Raw genomic sequence first — 13,933 nt, 5'->3', positions numbered from 1 at the left:
CACTAGTAGCATTAAATCTACAGGCCCTGGGCACATATAGTGCACTCTACTGGGGACTTATAAGTAAATTAAGTAGTCCAATTGGGTATGAGCCAATGTCACCATGTTTTAAGGAGAGCATATGCACTTTAGCACTGATTAGCACTGGTAAAGTGCACAGAGTCCTAAAGCCAGCAAAAATGAGGTCAGAAAAACAGAAGGAGGAAGGCAAAAAGTCTGAGGATGACCCTACAGAAAGGCCATTTCCAACAAGATTTATTACTCATTTTTACCTCAGTGCCAGGGGACTGTAGCTATGGCTTTTATGCATTACGGATGTAATATTTTGGTTCAAATTATCAAAGTCGTTTTTTTTACGTTACACCTGAAAACCCTGCCTAATGCACTATTACTGCTGATAAAATGCGATTCGGTGGTCGCTACTACATCACTAATATTAGTAGCTTGGGATGATTTTCATTTGACATAAGCAGTTCTTATTCCAGAAAAGCTTGGAGATCCCTGGTGTAGAAGCTTTGCAAGGATGGTGTCAGGTTCTGGGAATTCTACCAACCACATCTATGCTACCTCTATAACCTGGGTCTTCTGCCAAGTGGAAAATTGAACACTGCTGGATTTGGAGAGGACGAAGAGTAGAAAACTGCTGTCAGACTAATTCTGCAAGCCTAAGAAGCACTGAGAACTAGACTCCTGCTCTTCTGTGAATCCCAGTTCTGGAGATAATCCTCAAGGATCAGGCAAGCTGGTCAGCAGAAGTGGACATAGAAAAAGGCATCTTTGAAAAAGAGCTAACAGGCCACTGGAGACTTGATGTTGGCTGGAGCCGTTTGTGAAAAGCTGGAACTTTGAAATTTTGGGATAAAATACCGAGGATGTCCATCAAAGGCTCTTCATCCGCGTCAAGATTTCCTGGTGTGTCCCACTGAAATGTTTCGCAGTGAAGTTGTAGGGTCCTGCAGACCACATACCACAGCCGCATAAATCATGTGTCCCACTTCAAGGAGCAATGAGACTCCTACTTATACCTTACTGAAGAATTTTGGCTCCAAAAAAGTGACTAAGTCCCACTGAACAGCATGAGAGGGGGCAAAGACAGCAAAGTGATCCCAGTGGTGAAGCGGTGGCTACAGATTTCTAGTTTACCCTCCTTAAATATTTTAGCATCAGATGTCCTGGCTTCAGCAGGGCTAGAATTCTACATTAGCTAGCCTAGTTGAGCCCATCTTGGCCACAGCATACTGCCTTGCCCTGATGAAGGATTTTGACTTCCATAAAAAAAGACTAATTCAAAAGGTAAAATTGTTTCCCGGAGCAACCTGCCAGGCTTTACCTTACCCTTTTGCCATCATGGTCGACCTTGGGTTGTAGCCACCTGCGCCTACACCTCTACAATGACTTTTGCATTCCCTATTGCCTTCTTTTGGTGATTTTTGCTATGTTTATAACATTCATTAATCCTGATAACCTTTTACCTATTGTTGTTGTTTTTGGGTTATTTTAATCATTACATTGCATTTTGTTTTATTAAATTTGTATCTTATTTTCTGAACTTTAAAACCACTATTTTGGTAGTGCTAAATTACTTTTCGTACATATTCACCTACTGAAGGCTGTCACTTTTACCAAGCTACCAGGCATAAGCTCAGGACTCTGCAGCATAATTAGTTTTTTTTATTTCATAGGTACCGGATGACTTAAATTGGTTGGAAAAGCTCTGCTGTTGCTCAGATGACTGGGTAAGCTAGTAATGCTATCTAACCAAAGCTCAAAGGGTTTGCAACTGTCCTTCTAAGTGTGAACATCCAACTAAGAGTCTTTCAAACCCTATGACATTTCACATTTCCATATTCTAGCCTCTCACAATTTTCAGCTAGATCAACACTCCCACACATATTTTATCACACCTTTTTTTCTCTTTGCAATAGGTTTTAGATAGCTTGTTGGATCTATGGCTTCAATAGAAACATCTTGTTTATTAATGAATAATCTCTAGATCTGCTACTACAAACATGTCCCTATCGATCCCTCTGCCACTTTACATGATATTGAGTATGAGAAGCCATCACTGCCAAGGTTTAATGCAAACATGGTCTTCAGACTAGGGATGTACGAATAGAATATTTAATATTCGACCAAATAGTTGGTCAAGTCTCAGTCAGAGCCAAACACTTACTTTTCTGAAACATTAAGTTGGAAACCAGGTACAAAGACTTTCTAAAACATATATACTCAACACGAATTCCTTTGTTTCTTTAAATCCTGTTATTTTATATCCATGTGAAAGCATGTACAATGTATAAGAAAAATGGTTTACATTTACTTACAGTTACTGAACTAACATCTGTTAGGTCTGAAGTTGTGTTTTAGCACAGAAGCAGCATTTATTACATATTACTAAATTGTGATATGATATTTGGGGGCATATTTATACTCTCTTTGCGCCGAATGTGCGTCAAAAAATGTTGACGCACAATCGGCGCAAACACTGCCCCATATTTATACTTTGACGTCCGACCCCGCGGGCGTCAAAGTTCCACCATGTGCGTCATTTTTTAGAAGGGGGAACCAGCCTTGCGTTAATTATATGCAAGGTAGGCGTTCCCTTCCAAAAAATGATTTTAAGGCCTGTGCGCCTTATTTATACTGTGACGTCATTTTGACGAACAGGAGGGGGCAGGCCTTAAAAAATGCCGCCCAGCCTGAGGGGCGCCGTTTTTTAACGCCTGGGTCAGGGCAGGCGTTAAGGGACCTGTGGGCTCAGAAGGAGCCCAGAGGTGCCCTCCCATGCCCCCAGGGACACCCCCTGCCACCCTTGCCCACCCCAGGAGGACACCCAAGGATGGAGGGACCCATCCCAGGGAAGTTAAGGTAAGTTCAGGTACGTATTTTTTTCGTATTTTTTTTGTGGCACGGGGGGCCTGATTTGTGCCCCCCTACATGCCACTATGCCCAATGACCATGCCCAGGGGACATAAGTCCCCTGGGCATCGCCATTGGGCAAGGGGGCATGACTCCTGTCTTTGCTAAGACAGGAGTCATTTCAATGGGGGTTGGGCGTAAAAAAAAATGGCGCAAATCGGGTTGAGGCCAACATTTTGCCTCAGACCTGACTTGCCCCATTTTTTGACGCCCAAGCTCCATTTTCCCCTACGCTGGCGCTGCCTGGTGTGAGTCATTTTTTTTTTCGCAGCTGCGCCGGCTAACGTCATTCAATAAATAAGGCGCCCGCATGGCGCTTTGGAATGGCGTTAGCCGGCGTTAAAATTTTTGACGCACAACTGCGTTGCCGCAGTTGTGCGTCAAAAAGTATAAATATGGGCCTTGATGTCTTGGTGATATCATATGTGATACATCTTGGACATTTGTGTGTGGTCATCAGAACTGCAGTAGAGTGGGGAGTTGTGGTTTCACAGCTCAACTGTAACTTAGTTTTCAGTTGTTTTAGCTTCTAGAATTTTGCTGTGACTTCCCAAGAGTTGCCAGAAAGATTGTTGACTTGCCCGGTTTCTGGCATCTGGAAGAAATGGATGCTTTGTGGAGCCACAGGTCTTCAGGACTAAGGCCTGATTAAGAGTTTGGTGGATGGGGCTACTCCATCACAAAAGTGAAGGATATCCTGTATGCCATATTATGATACAGTTATATCCTAGGGGAATATGGCGAATGGGATATCTGTCACATTTGTGACAGAGTAACTCATCAGCCAAACTCTAAATCAGGCCTTAAATGTGACAGATGCTGGCAGCATGATTAGGCCAATGATTTCCTAAAAACTCAAAAGGAGAGCAATGACTGGACTGTTCACTGGAGAGTTGATGAAGAAAGTGAAGGAGGAGCAAACAGAAGCAGAGAATGGACAGCTAGAAGTAGGAAACCGTTGAAGCTGGAGGGGAAGAGCAAATGCAAAAGCAGGAGAGACAGACTGTCAGATAATCACGGTTTGCCAAGCATGTCACAGGGCTCCATACATACAATATAGATCTGTAGCACAACATATACTAGATGTCATTCTAATCAACACAAACGTCAATCAAGTAGTATAATACACGCATTAAGTTTTTTTATGATTCATTCAAATATTTGTGATCCAAATACAAGTACAAAACCTGAAATGTATAATCATAAAATGTCAATACACGTCTTGTCTAGGAAGTGGATGTTACAAAAGTGTTGTTCAATCCAGGAACAGCCGATACATGTGTTGTCTTATCAAAGACTTTATCAGGGCTTTGAAATTATAAAAGAACCCATGTTCTTAATTGCATTCCAGGTACGACAGTCATCCAATAATAATCTAGCAATTAATGAAGCAAAATGGAGAAATGCAAGCAACTTCGGGCCAATGCACTGAGGAAGACATCTCACATATTAGGAAATAATTACCAAATGTAAGTACAGAATAAAGAAACCCCTTGACAAAGGATAAATGCCCCAGGTGTCTGGGTCCACACCCAGAAAACATTCACTCTGGCCAAGATGGACTTAGATGGTCAGCATCAGCATTTCCCGGGTGTGGATCAAGGCATCAGGGACATGGGGCCTGGCCAATATTAAAATGAAAACCCTGAAGCGTCTGCGCAAGATTGAAAGGACTGAGGGAGTGAGGCATTTCCAACATACCCAAAGGAGCCAACTGACTGGCTAATGCCTAGTTTGGTTGCTGCTGGCCCGGATCCCAAGAAGGTCATACCCATGTTTTATAATGTGGCTATAAAAGATATGCCAAGGGTAGAAACCCAGTTTCGGATCACAACCGGAATACTGCTGCTAACACACTAAAGAGATAACAATGACCAGTAGCCACCTCTGTACACACTATAACTTCTTAAACCAACTCTATTACACACCGGCCAAGGTATAGATATATGGTGGAGGGACAAGGCTAAATGGGAGAGATGTGCCTCTCTGGAGGCTGATTTTATCCACCTGGCGTGACAATGCCCGTCAATTGCTAAATATTGGCACAAACTGTTCCAAATATTTAATGATCTGACAGACCTGACACTACCAGTGGATTTGATGAGTGCTCTTCTGGACTATTTTAAGATGGTGCCCAAGCACAGGAGAAAACTGGTGGGCATGGCATTAATGCTGGGCAAAAGACGGGTAGCCGTGTGCTGGAGCAAGGGTGTATCCCCAAGGGCGCAGACTGGCTGAGAGACTTGGCACACTGCCACACACATACTGACCTCTAAAGTACACTGCTGCCTCAAACGTCTAGACCAAAGGATATTTGGACTCCGCTGCAATATTACCTGAAAGCCCGCACCTCCGAGGCCGCCATCGTGACAGAGGGCCTGATTAGATTTTAGCGGATGGGGTTACTCTATTACAAACTTGGCGGTTATTGAGTCTGCCATATCACAAATTCCATAGGATATAATGGAATCATAATGCAGCAGACGGGATATTTGTCACGTTTGTGGAATGTGGGCGAAAATGATGGTTAAATTATTTTATTATAAAAGTACGATAGGATACCCTGTATGGGTACTGTTAGTGTTGCAGATTCTTATGTCATGTAAATGAAAATTACTGCTATTGTTGCAAGAAATCACTAATAAAAATAAAAAGAAGATACTTCCATGCCTATCTGAGCGTTACAGTCACGCTTTCATGTTATATCATAGTAGCTTGGATAAATAAATCTAAATAAGGTTAAAACATCGTATATGCTGACAAATAATGCCATCTACTATTACACTTTGCCTGACACTAAAGTGGCTTTAGGTTTCAGCCGGGTAGGTTTGTTGTTTCTGCATGCTGACGCTGGGCAATCCTTCGTTCTGTTTCATTCAACTCAGTCAAGAAAGGGGAACGAGTTATTTAAAAAAGTCTGAGTCCTTTCATCTGCGTTTGGAGTGGTGCTCTCATTGCAGTGTCCGGTCACAAGCATAAAGATCACAGTGAAATAATCTTGGTTGCCGCTGTTGCTTCAAAGAGTACCATGGCAGACTCCAACACAGTTTAGGGAAGAAAGTACATGTCCATTGGCTGGAGTAGATAGCAACCCCTGTGAGTAAAGACTGCCCTCGACTGGTTTATTCTATCACTGACAGAAGCCAGAGAAAGAGGAAGAGAAAACTGGACTTCGAGAATGAGGATGAGAGGGCAAGTAGTTAACAAGAATCTTGTGGCTGAAGTTAATTAAAGCATTCCATCCATCACTTTTTTGTATTTTTCAGTGCAACACCCACAGTGGTGGATACAGAATCTAGCCAAAAACCTTGACACAGCAAATATGGATTGCTTATTAGAGCAAGTGGAGTAAATCGAGGGGTTGAGGTCATACTCATTTGGACTGGAAACCCTCTTTATCCCAAGAAAAGCAGAAACTGTGACATAGGCTTCATGAATTGAATTAGCTGGTATGAAAACCAAAAAACACACATGAATTAGTGGAATTAATGAACGGTTTAATAATTCATATTAGGCTGTGAATGTGTTTGAGAATCTTCTATAAAGGTAAAAGATTATGGCCCTCATTATGACCCTGGCGGTGAGTGATAAAGGTGCGGTAATACCGCCAACAGGCTGGCAGTAATTACTGCCAAATTATGACCATGAGGGTGAGAACTCCAATAGGCAGCCAATGTACCACACCATCCGCCAGGGGGTTAACACCACGCACGCCGGCGGTCGCCATCAACAGCCAGACGGGAGACAAAGTATCGCCCACCATATTAAGACCCTACAATCCACCACATTTTCCGGGGTGGTACCAACTCCATCAAAAGCCTGAAGGAAACACATCACAGAAGAGAAAAGACTCACCATTGAAGACGCAGGGAAGAACAACGCTGCCATGGAACCCGAACTGCAAGTTTTTCTGATGATCTTCTACTTTATACTCCACCTGGAATGACGAAGACGACGACGGTCAGTACAGTCGCCTAGCACACAAGGGAGGGAGGGAAGAAAATGAGAGTGACACGCACACATGACACACACCCGACACACACAACCAGCTGCTCACGAAAAACAATTTGCACCCGATACACGGCAGAATAATGCAAGGACAAAAGGAATGCAGCAAGGTGAATGTATTAATATCACCAGCTAATAAATAAACCAATTGTCCGTGAAAAAGATATGTACACATGTACACAAGGGGACACCTCCTAGTCCAATGTTCAAAGGGCCCACATGGCAACAGGGCACATTCCAAGGCCCAACTCAAATCCTGACTTCATCCAGATAGAACTCTGCAGGGGCATCAGTTTGCAAGTGGGCAGGCACTTCAGGGGGATGGGGGTGGGGGCACCTCAGCCGAAGTCGGGAACAAGCCCACTGGTTCTGGAGGGGGCTCCATGCCCATTTCTCTGTCCTGTGGAGTGCAAGACCACAGTCTCTCGAGTGGGTGACTTTCCCACTGGTTCCTGGAGGGGGCCCCTTGTACAGCACAGGGTGACCTACATGGCTTCCGCTGGTGGTGATGGCTGCATTGTGGTGGCAGATGGAGGTGCTTCCTGGGCAGCCTCTGCAGGGGGAATGCCTGCAGTGTGGTGGCAGATGGAGGTGCCTCCTGGGCACCCTCTGCAGGGGGTGATGGCTGCAGTGTGGTGGTAGATGGAGGTGCCTCCTGGGAAGCCTCTGCAGGGGGAATGCCTGCAGTGTGGTGGCAGATGGAGGTGCCTCCTGGGCAGCCTCTGCAGGAGGGGATGGCTGCAGTGTGGTGGCAGATGGAGGTGCCTCCTGGGCAGCCTCTGCAGGTGGTGATGGCTACACTTCCTCAGCTGGCGGTGGGGGCCCTGTGGCTGGAGGGGTCACCACATGGCCACAGGGCACATTCCAAGGCCCAACTCAAATCCTGACTTCATCCAGATAGAACTCTGCAGGGGCATCAGTTTGCAAGTGGGCAGGCACTTCAGGGGGATGGGGGTGGGGGCACCTCAGCCGAAGTCGGGAACAAGCCCACTGGTTCTGGAGGGGGCTCCATGCCCATTTCTCTGTCCTGTGGAGTGCAAGACCACAGTCTCTCGAGTGGGTGACTTTCCCACTGGTTCCTGGAGGGGGCCCCTTGTACAGCACAGGGTGGCCTACATGGCTTCCGCTGGTGGTGATGGCTGCATTGTGGTGGCAGATGGAGGTGCTTCCTGGGCAGCCTCTGCAGGGGGAATGCCTGCAGTGTGGTGGCAGATGGAGGTGCCTCCTGGGCACCCTCTGCAGGGGGTGATGGCTGCAGTGTGGTGGTAGATGGAGGTGCCTCCTGGGCAGCCTCTGCAGGGGGAATGCCTGCAGTGTGGTGGCAGATGGAGGTGCCTCCTGGGCAGCCTCTGCAGGAGGGGATGGCTGCAGTGTGGTGGCAGATGGAGGTGCCTCCTGGGCAGCCTCTGCAGGTGGTGATGGCTACACTTCCTCAGCTGGCGGTGGGGGCCCTGTGGCTGGAGGGGTCACCATGACAGCCTCCACTGGAGTAGAGGGCTTTGTCCTCTCCAAGACATGGGGCGTAGAATCCTTACCCTTCCTGGCAGGGGTTGATGGCTTCTTCCCCTTCATGGCAGGTTGTAGTTGTTCCTTAGCCTTCTGGGCAGGAGTCGAGGGCTTCTTCTCCTTCAAAGCAGGAAGTGCAGGCTCCTTCCCCTTCTAGGCTGGAGGTGCAGGCTCCTTCCCCTTCTTGGCTGAAGGTGCAGGCTCCTTCGCCTTCTTGGCTGGAGGTGTGGGATCCTTCCCCTTTATGGTTGGTGGAGTGGGATCCTTCACTGACTTCCCACCTCAACTAGGAGGTGCCACCACTGGCTCCGTGGACTGTTTTGCTGAGGTGCTGGGCTGGGTCTTTGGAACCCTGCTCTTACGGGCAGGACGGCGGGGGAGGGAAGCGGTCAAGTTGGGCAAGGAAGAGCTTCTTAGGGACGGAGACTCTATGAATCTACATTAAATATTTGTTAAATAGTAGAATGGAATTATTTATGCATTGTATGTGGAATAAATCTAACCTGAGCTTGGTGGTGAACAAAAGGGTCCATAATTTGATTGCAATCACACCCATCATAAATAATTTGTCGTAATACTGTAAACATTGCTTGGAAACATCAGGCCAAAAAGTATAATCTGCTTGAGTAGGACCATAACAGTTAATGGAATGTCAGTAGTAGTTTAATAATGAGCCATCTGCCCTCAGTGTCTGTTTCTTGGGATTCAAATATACAATCTAATTTGTTGTGAGATAAACAAATTACCCCGTTTTTTTATTACATTGTGATACAAAAACTGAGCCCACCGAACCATGTTTAAGCTTTGAGACCTTAATTTCTGTTAGGTGAGTTTCTTCGGGAAGAACTAACTCTGGATCAAAGTTGGCCAAATGAGAAACTAACAAAACCTTTTACATTCCAGAAACAAATTGTGAATTTTATGGATAGCAAAAACATAAATGTCTATAAGGTGTTCAATTTTATAAAATAAAGATAAAGGGGCAGTGATGAATAGCTAAAGAAAAGAGAGAAAAAGAAAAAAATGAGAAGGAAGAGAGAAGACGGAAGGGAATGAAGCGTAGGGAAAGGATACAGTACATGTCAAATAAATGATGACTGAGAAAACATTCTTTATAAGATTGAAAACAAGGGTGGGTTTACTGACAGCACAGGGTGAAGATGACACAGCAAGGGAGCAAAAGCTGTCAATGACAGAGTGTGACTGAACAATATATGATAAGACAATAGACAACAGAGAACCTGAAAAAGAAATTATGTTAATTAGTAGAACAAGTATAAACAATGTAAGTTAGCATTTATTAATAAATATTCTTGTGAAACGATGAATACTACTGATCGAACCAGCTGCACCATATCGCCACCTCCCATCAATCACCATCTGAAAAACGAGGAAGGAAAGTATATGTATCGTCTGCTTTATTCAGTGCATCAATCACAGGAAATGCTAACTCCCACTGAAACGGTTAACGCGTTTTGGCTCACGCCTTCGACCGGGCATGTTTCCCCCACATTAATCACCATTTTATAGATACAACTTTTGAGCCATCAAGTATTTCCATGATACCTTCGTATTAGCAAGGGTGGCAGCCATCTTTGAATGTATATATCGATCATTTTTAAACCATATCATTCTAACAAAAACTCCACATATCAGTTAGCTCCTGCTGTTAATGTATATTCATAGACCTGTCAGTCCATTGGTGTTCATGTACGAGGACCTCCAACTGCTAATGGGCATATGTTTTATCTATAATTCCCAAAAATGGACTATACATGGACAACCATCTTATCGTCTTGTCAGTGTCCTCTATAAATATTACTTAATACAAATATTTTAAGATGTTAATTAGTAGAACAAGTATAAACAATGTAAGTTAGCATATAGTAATAAATCTAAAGTACAAATGCATCAACATTCAAATTTAGCCCATATTTATGCTTTTTCAGCGCCGCATTTGCGTAGTTTTTTTACACAAAATCGGCGCAAACTTTAAAAATACAATTGTATTGTGTAAGTTTGCACCGCTTTTGCATCACAAAATAACGGATGCAAAAGTGGCGCTAAAAACGTATAAATATGGGCCTTCGTGCTCAAGAAACCATATAAACAACTCCTCAACTTGTCTTCTAGTCGAATGAAACCATAGAAAGGTTTTGAGATCTAAAGGCTTATCATAAGTAGTAGTTTTGTCATAATAAGTTGTTTTTAAGAGGCAGGGGTGAATCATTCCAAAATGAGCACCTGAAGTACGAAGTTGCAGACGAAGATCAAGGAATTCTTTGTTCCTTGAGTCAGTTGCTCTGCAAATATCCTGTGAGATAAAAAATATTATTTCCTAACCAAAAAAGTGGTTTTTGGACTTTGCTGTTTGAGTACTTTCAGTACATCAGTAAATTTAAGAAAGAAAATGATAACTCTTCTAGGTTTGATGGAAAAGGAAGTTGATTGGGGATGATGACCGAGCTGATGAGCTCTTTGAATAGACAGTGCTGTGGATGATGGCAAATCCACTAACTGTGGTAGAAAGTATTTGAAAAAAGAAATGGAATCATTCCCTTCAATTCCTTCTGGAAGACTGTTAATACGAAGATTATTTCATCTATTTCTGTTTTCTAAGTCCTTCGTTTGCATCTTTAAGTGTGCTATCTCCTTCTCCAATACTTCAGTTTTATTGGTTTCATCTTGAACATTGCTAATCCTTTGTTCCATTTATAAGACTCCTGCTTCCGATTTGGACCATTTGTCGTCTAGATTTTGAATGCGAGTGTTGGTCTCTTTAACAAATGGACGTAAAGCTCTTATTTTATCTAACAAGAGTTCTAGCCAAATAGTTGAGTTGAGTTCATAGGACAGGGCGGGTCTTGTTTGACACATTTATTTATATATGCAGTAGTAGTGGTCTTCAACGATGGTGAGGATGAGGATATCTTAGGAATAGCGGAAGGTATAAGTTCTTTAGTAAGATGATTATCCGTTATTGAGGGTAAAATTGGCTTCGGTTAAAAGGTACCTTCTGATGAGAAGACAGGTTAAATTTCCTAATTCTACCCATACAAATTGAATAAAAATATTACAATGGTGGTATAGAAGGAGCTCACATGGAGGAACATAGCAGTATAAATGTAAATAGAGAACAGTCAAGAAGGTCATTTTGGTAAAAGTAAGTAACCTGAAAAAAAGTCACTAGTAAACAGATTGGTAATAAATGAGGAGGTTGGAAAGCACATGTTCCTCAGCTATACCTGAATAGTATGAGACATTTTGAGAGTATTCACAGACTATGCTTCAGAAATGGCTGAGAAGAATGCTGAAAGAATTCACATAAGAGAGGAAATTGATAATGCTGGTGCAAATATTCTTGAAAGGTGCATCCAAATTGAGGCGATATTAAAAGAAAAAGCACTTAACACAGAGGGGCAACTGCCCAGGATGAGATGCAAAATACATTTCATAGCACAGAGCTATCCTAGATCGTTAGCCACCATGAGGAGAAGAAACTCGCTCAGATGTGCGATATCGAAGATTCCGGAGATATCTGCTGCAAAAGCATGACTCTGTTGCAAGATAACTCCACTATCGCTAAAAACGCTCTGACAAAGCTCGGAGCTCTCAGCTTGAGCAGTCAACTTGTCTGGTGGTAAAGCTCCCATCTGTTGCTTACTTTTGACTAGCTGTGAATACTGGTTTAAAGACACAACCTAGCAGACAATGGGCCTCTTGGTTAAGTGATATCATTAGGTATTTATACAAATGTGGAGATAGTCATTTTCAAAGTAAGGCTCCAGTAGGAGTTAGCAGTAAAGAAGCTACACATGAGTGCCAAGGGAAGTCAAGACTCTTTCAAATTATGAAAGACGTTGTGTCTAATTCAGGTAAGGTACACATTTTCGCATCACAGTTTAGACCATTCAATTTCTGGAGTCCAAGTCAGTGATGTAGCTAGACTCCATTTTTCTAAGCATTTATAACGGTCTCCACCTAAGGCTGCTGTCTTTACAGTATCTATCTTATGAAAGGACATCCCTATTGGGTCAGATTGACGTTGCTCATAAAAATTGATTTCCAGCTGGATAAGACAGATCTTTATTGTCCATGACCCAGATTTTGGAATGGGTCTGTCAGGAGATAACTGGTGAGCCTATCTATAGAAGTGATTCCACTGGGACACTATAAAAAGCAGATTTGCTATTCTTTGTTGCCGACTATTATACCACTGAGCTCCCAGCTGTTTATTTGTTGCCATTTGCATGTAGCTGTCATAGTGTATTTCAAGGTGAGAGGTTTCGCATTTAGTACATTTGGCAAAAGCCCCTTACTGCATTTGTTAGCCAATTGTGATTTCTCAAAAGAAAATGAGAACAAATTCACCTTGTATGTAACTGTCATATCTAAAATCATTTATCATACGTCACCCATTTTGCCTTTGTTGAGTAACTTGACAGTTTTCACTAGAGATTCCCACTTGTGTGCAATGACGAGTCTAAATGTTGTCAGGATTTATTTCTCATTATGCTTTCTCGTTATCAGAAGATAAGATGAATTGTTCTAGCCTGCTCTGAGGTACACCAACCCAATAGTGGTCCTTGAGGAATCTCCAAACTACTTGGTACTTCCTGTGATATTTTTTGCTAAAACAATTTTCTCCACAAGAGCTTCTAATCATCTGTCAGAACTGCACATATGATATTATTTGCTTCAATCTTCTGGGATTGTTACTTTTAAAGTGGAGAACACTGTTGAAATGATCTAAGCTTGAGGTATAATGTTGTTTGTTTCCAGTCCTCAACTGAACAAAATGTTTATTTTTAGTAGTGTGGTAAAATGTTTATAATAAAGAAAGTTAATATATGAAACAATTGTCCTATGCAATCGATTTAGTAATCGGATTCATGTTTTTTCAACCATGAATTACAAGTTAGAATATTTGTTGTTTTTATCCTTTGATTATTGTTATAGTGTGATATTGGCAAATAACAGAAGAGTCCCATAGCTTTTAACTTATGTTTTTTATTTAATAATTTCCATTTTAATATTGTGCCACTGTTTTGCTTCACTAATGACCGAGCTGAAACACTCATGCACTGACAAAAATCTCTGGAATGCGCTTCTTAGTCTGAAGAAGACATTTATTATTTCACTTCACAAGGTTCGTAAAAGGAGATCAGCATGCTGAAAGCACACGTTTAAAAATGGTCACAGCAATGAAATGAAAACATGTACAAATGATTCTCCACTGAAATATACACAGCAAATATATGTATCTATATTGTAATGCAAAGCAAATAATGAATTAAAAAATATGCATCACCATGAGGCACGGACACACTTGCTTCATCTCCCTCCTATCAGTATCAGATCGCCAGATCCCAGAATCAATCGAGGAGAGAGAGAGATCAATTATCCTCACGGGAAGGGTGACACACCCCAGCATCCTGGGCATGTCGGCGATCTGAATCACTCTCGGTCCCCGGTCCATCTGGTCTCGGCCTCTTATACT

The sequence above is a fragment of the Pleurodeles waltl genome, chromosome 10, assembly GCF_031143425.1.
Source record: "Pleurodeles waltl isolate 20211129_DDA chromosome 10, aPleWal1.hap1.20221129, whole genome shotgun sequence".
NCBI lineage: Eukaryota > Metazoa > Chordata > Amphibia > Caudata > Salamandridae > Pleurodeles > Pleurodeles waltl.
Note: the sequence above shows the minus strand (reverse complement) of the source record.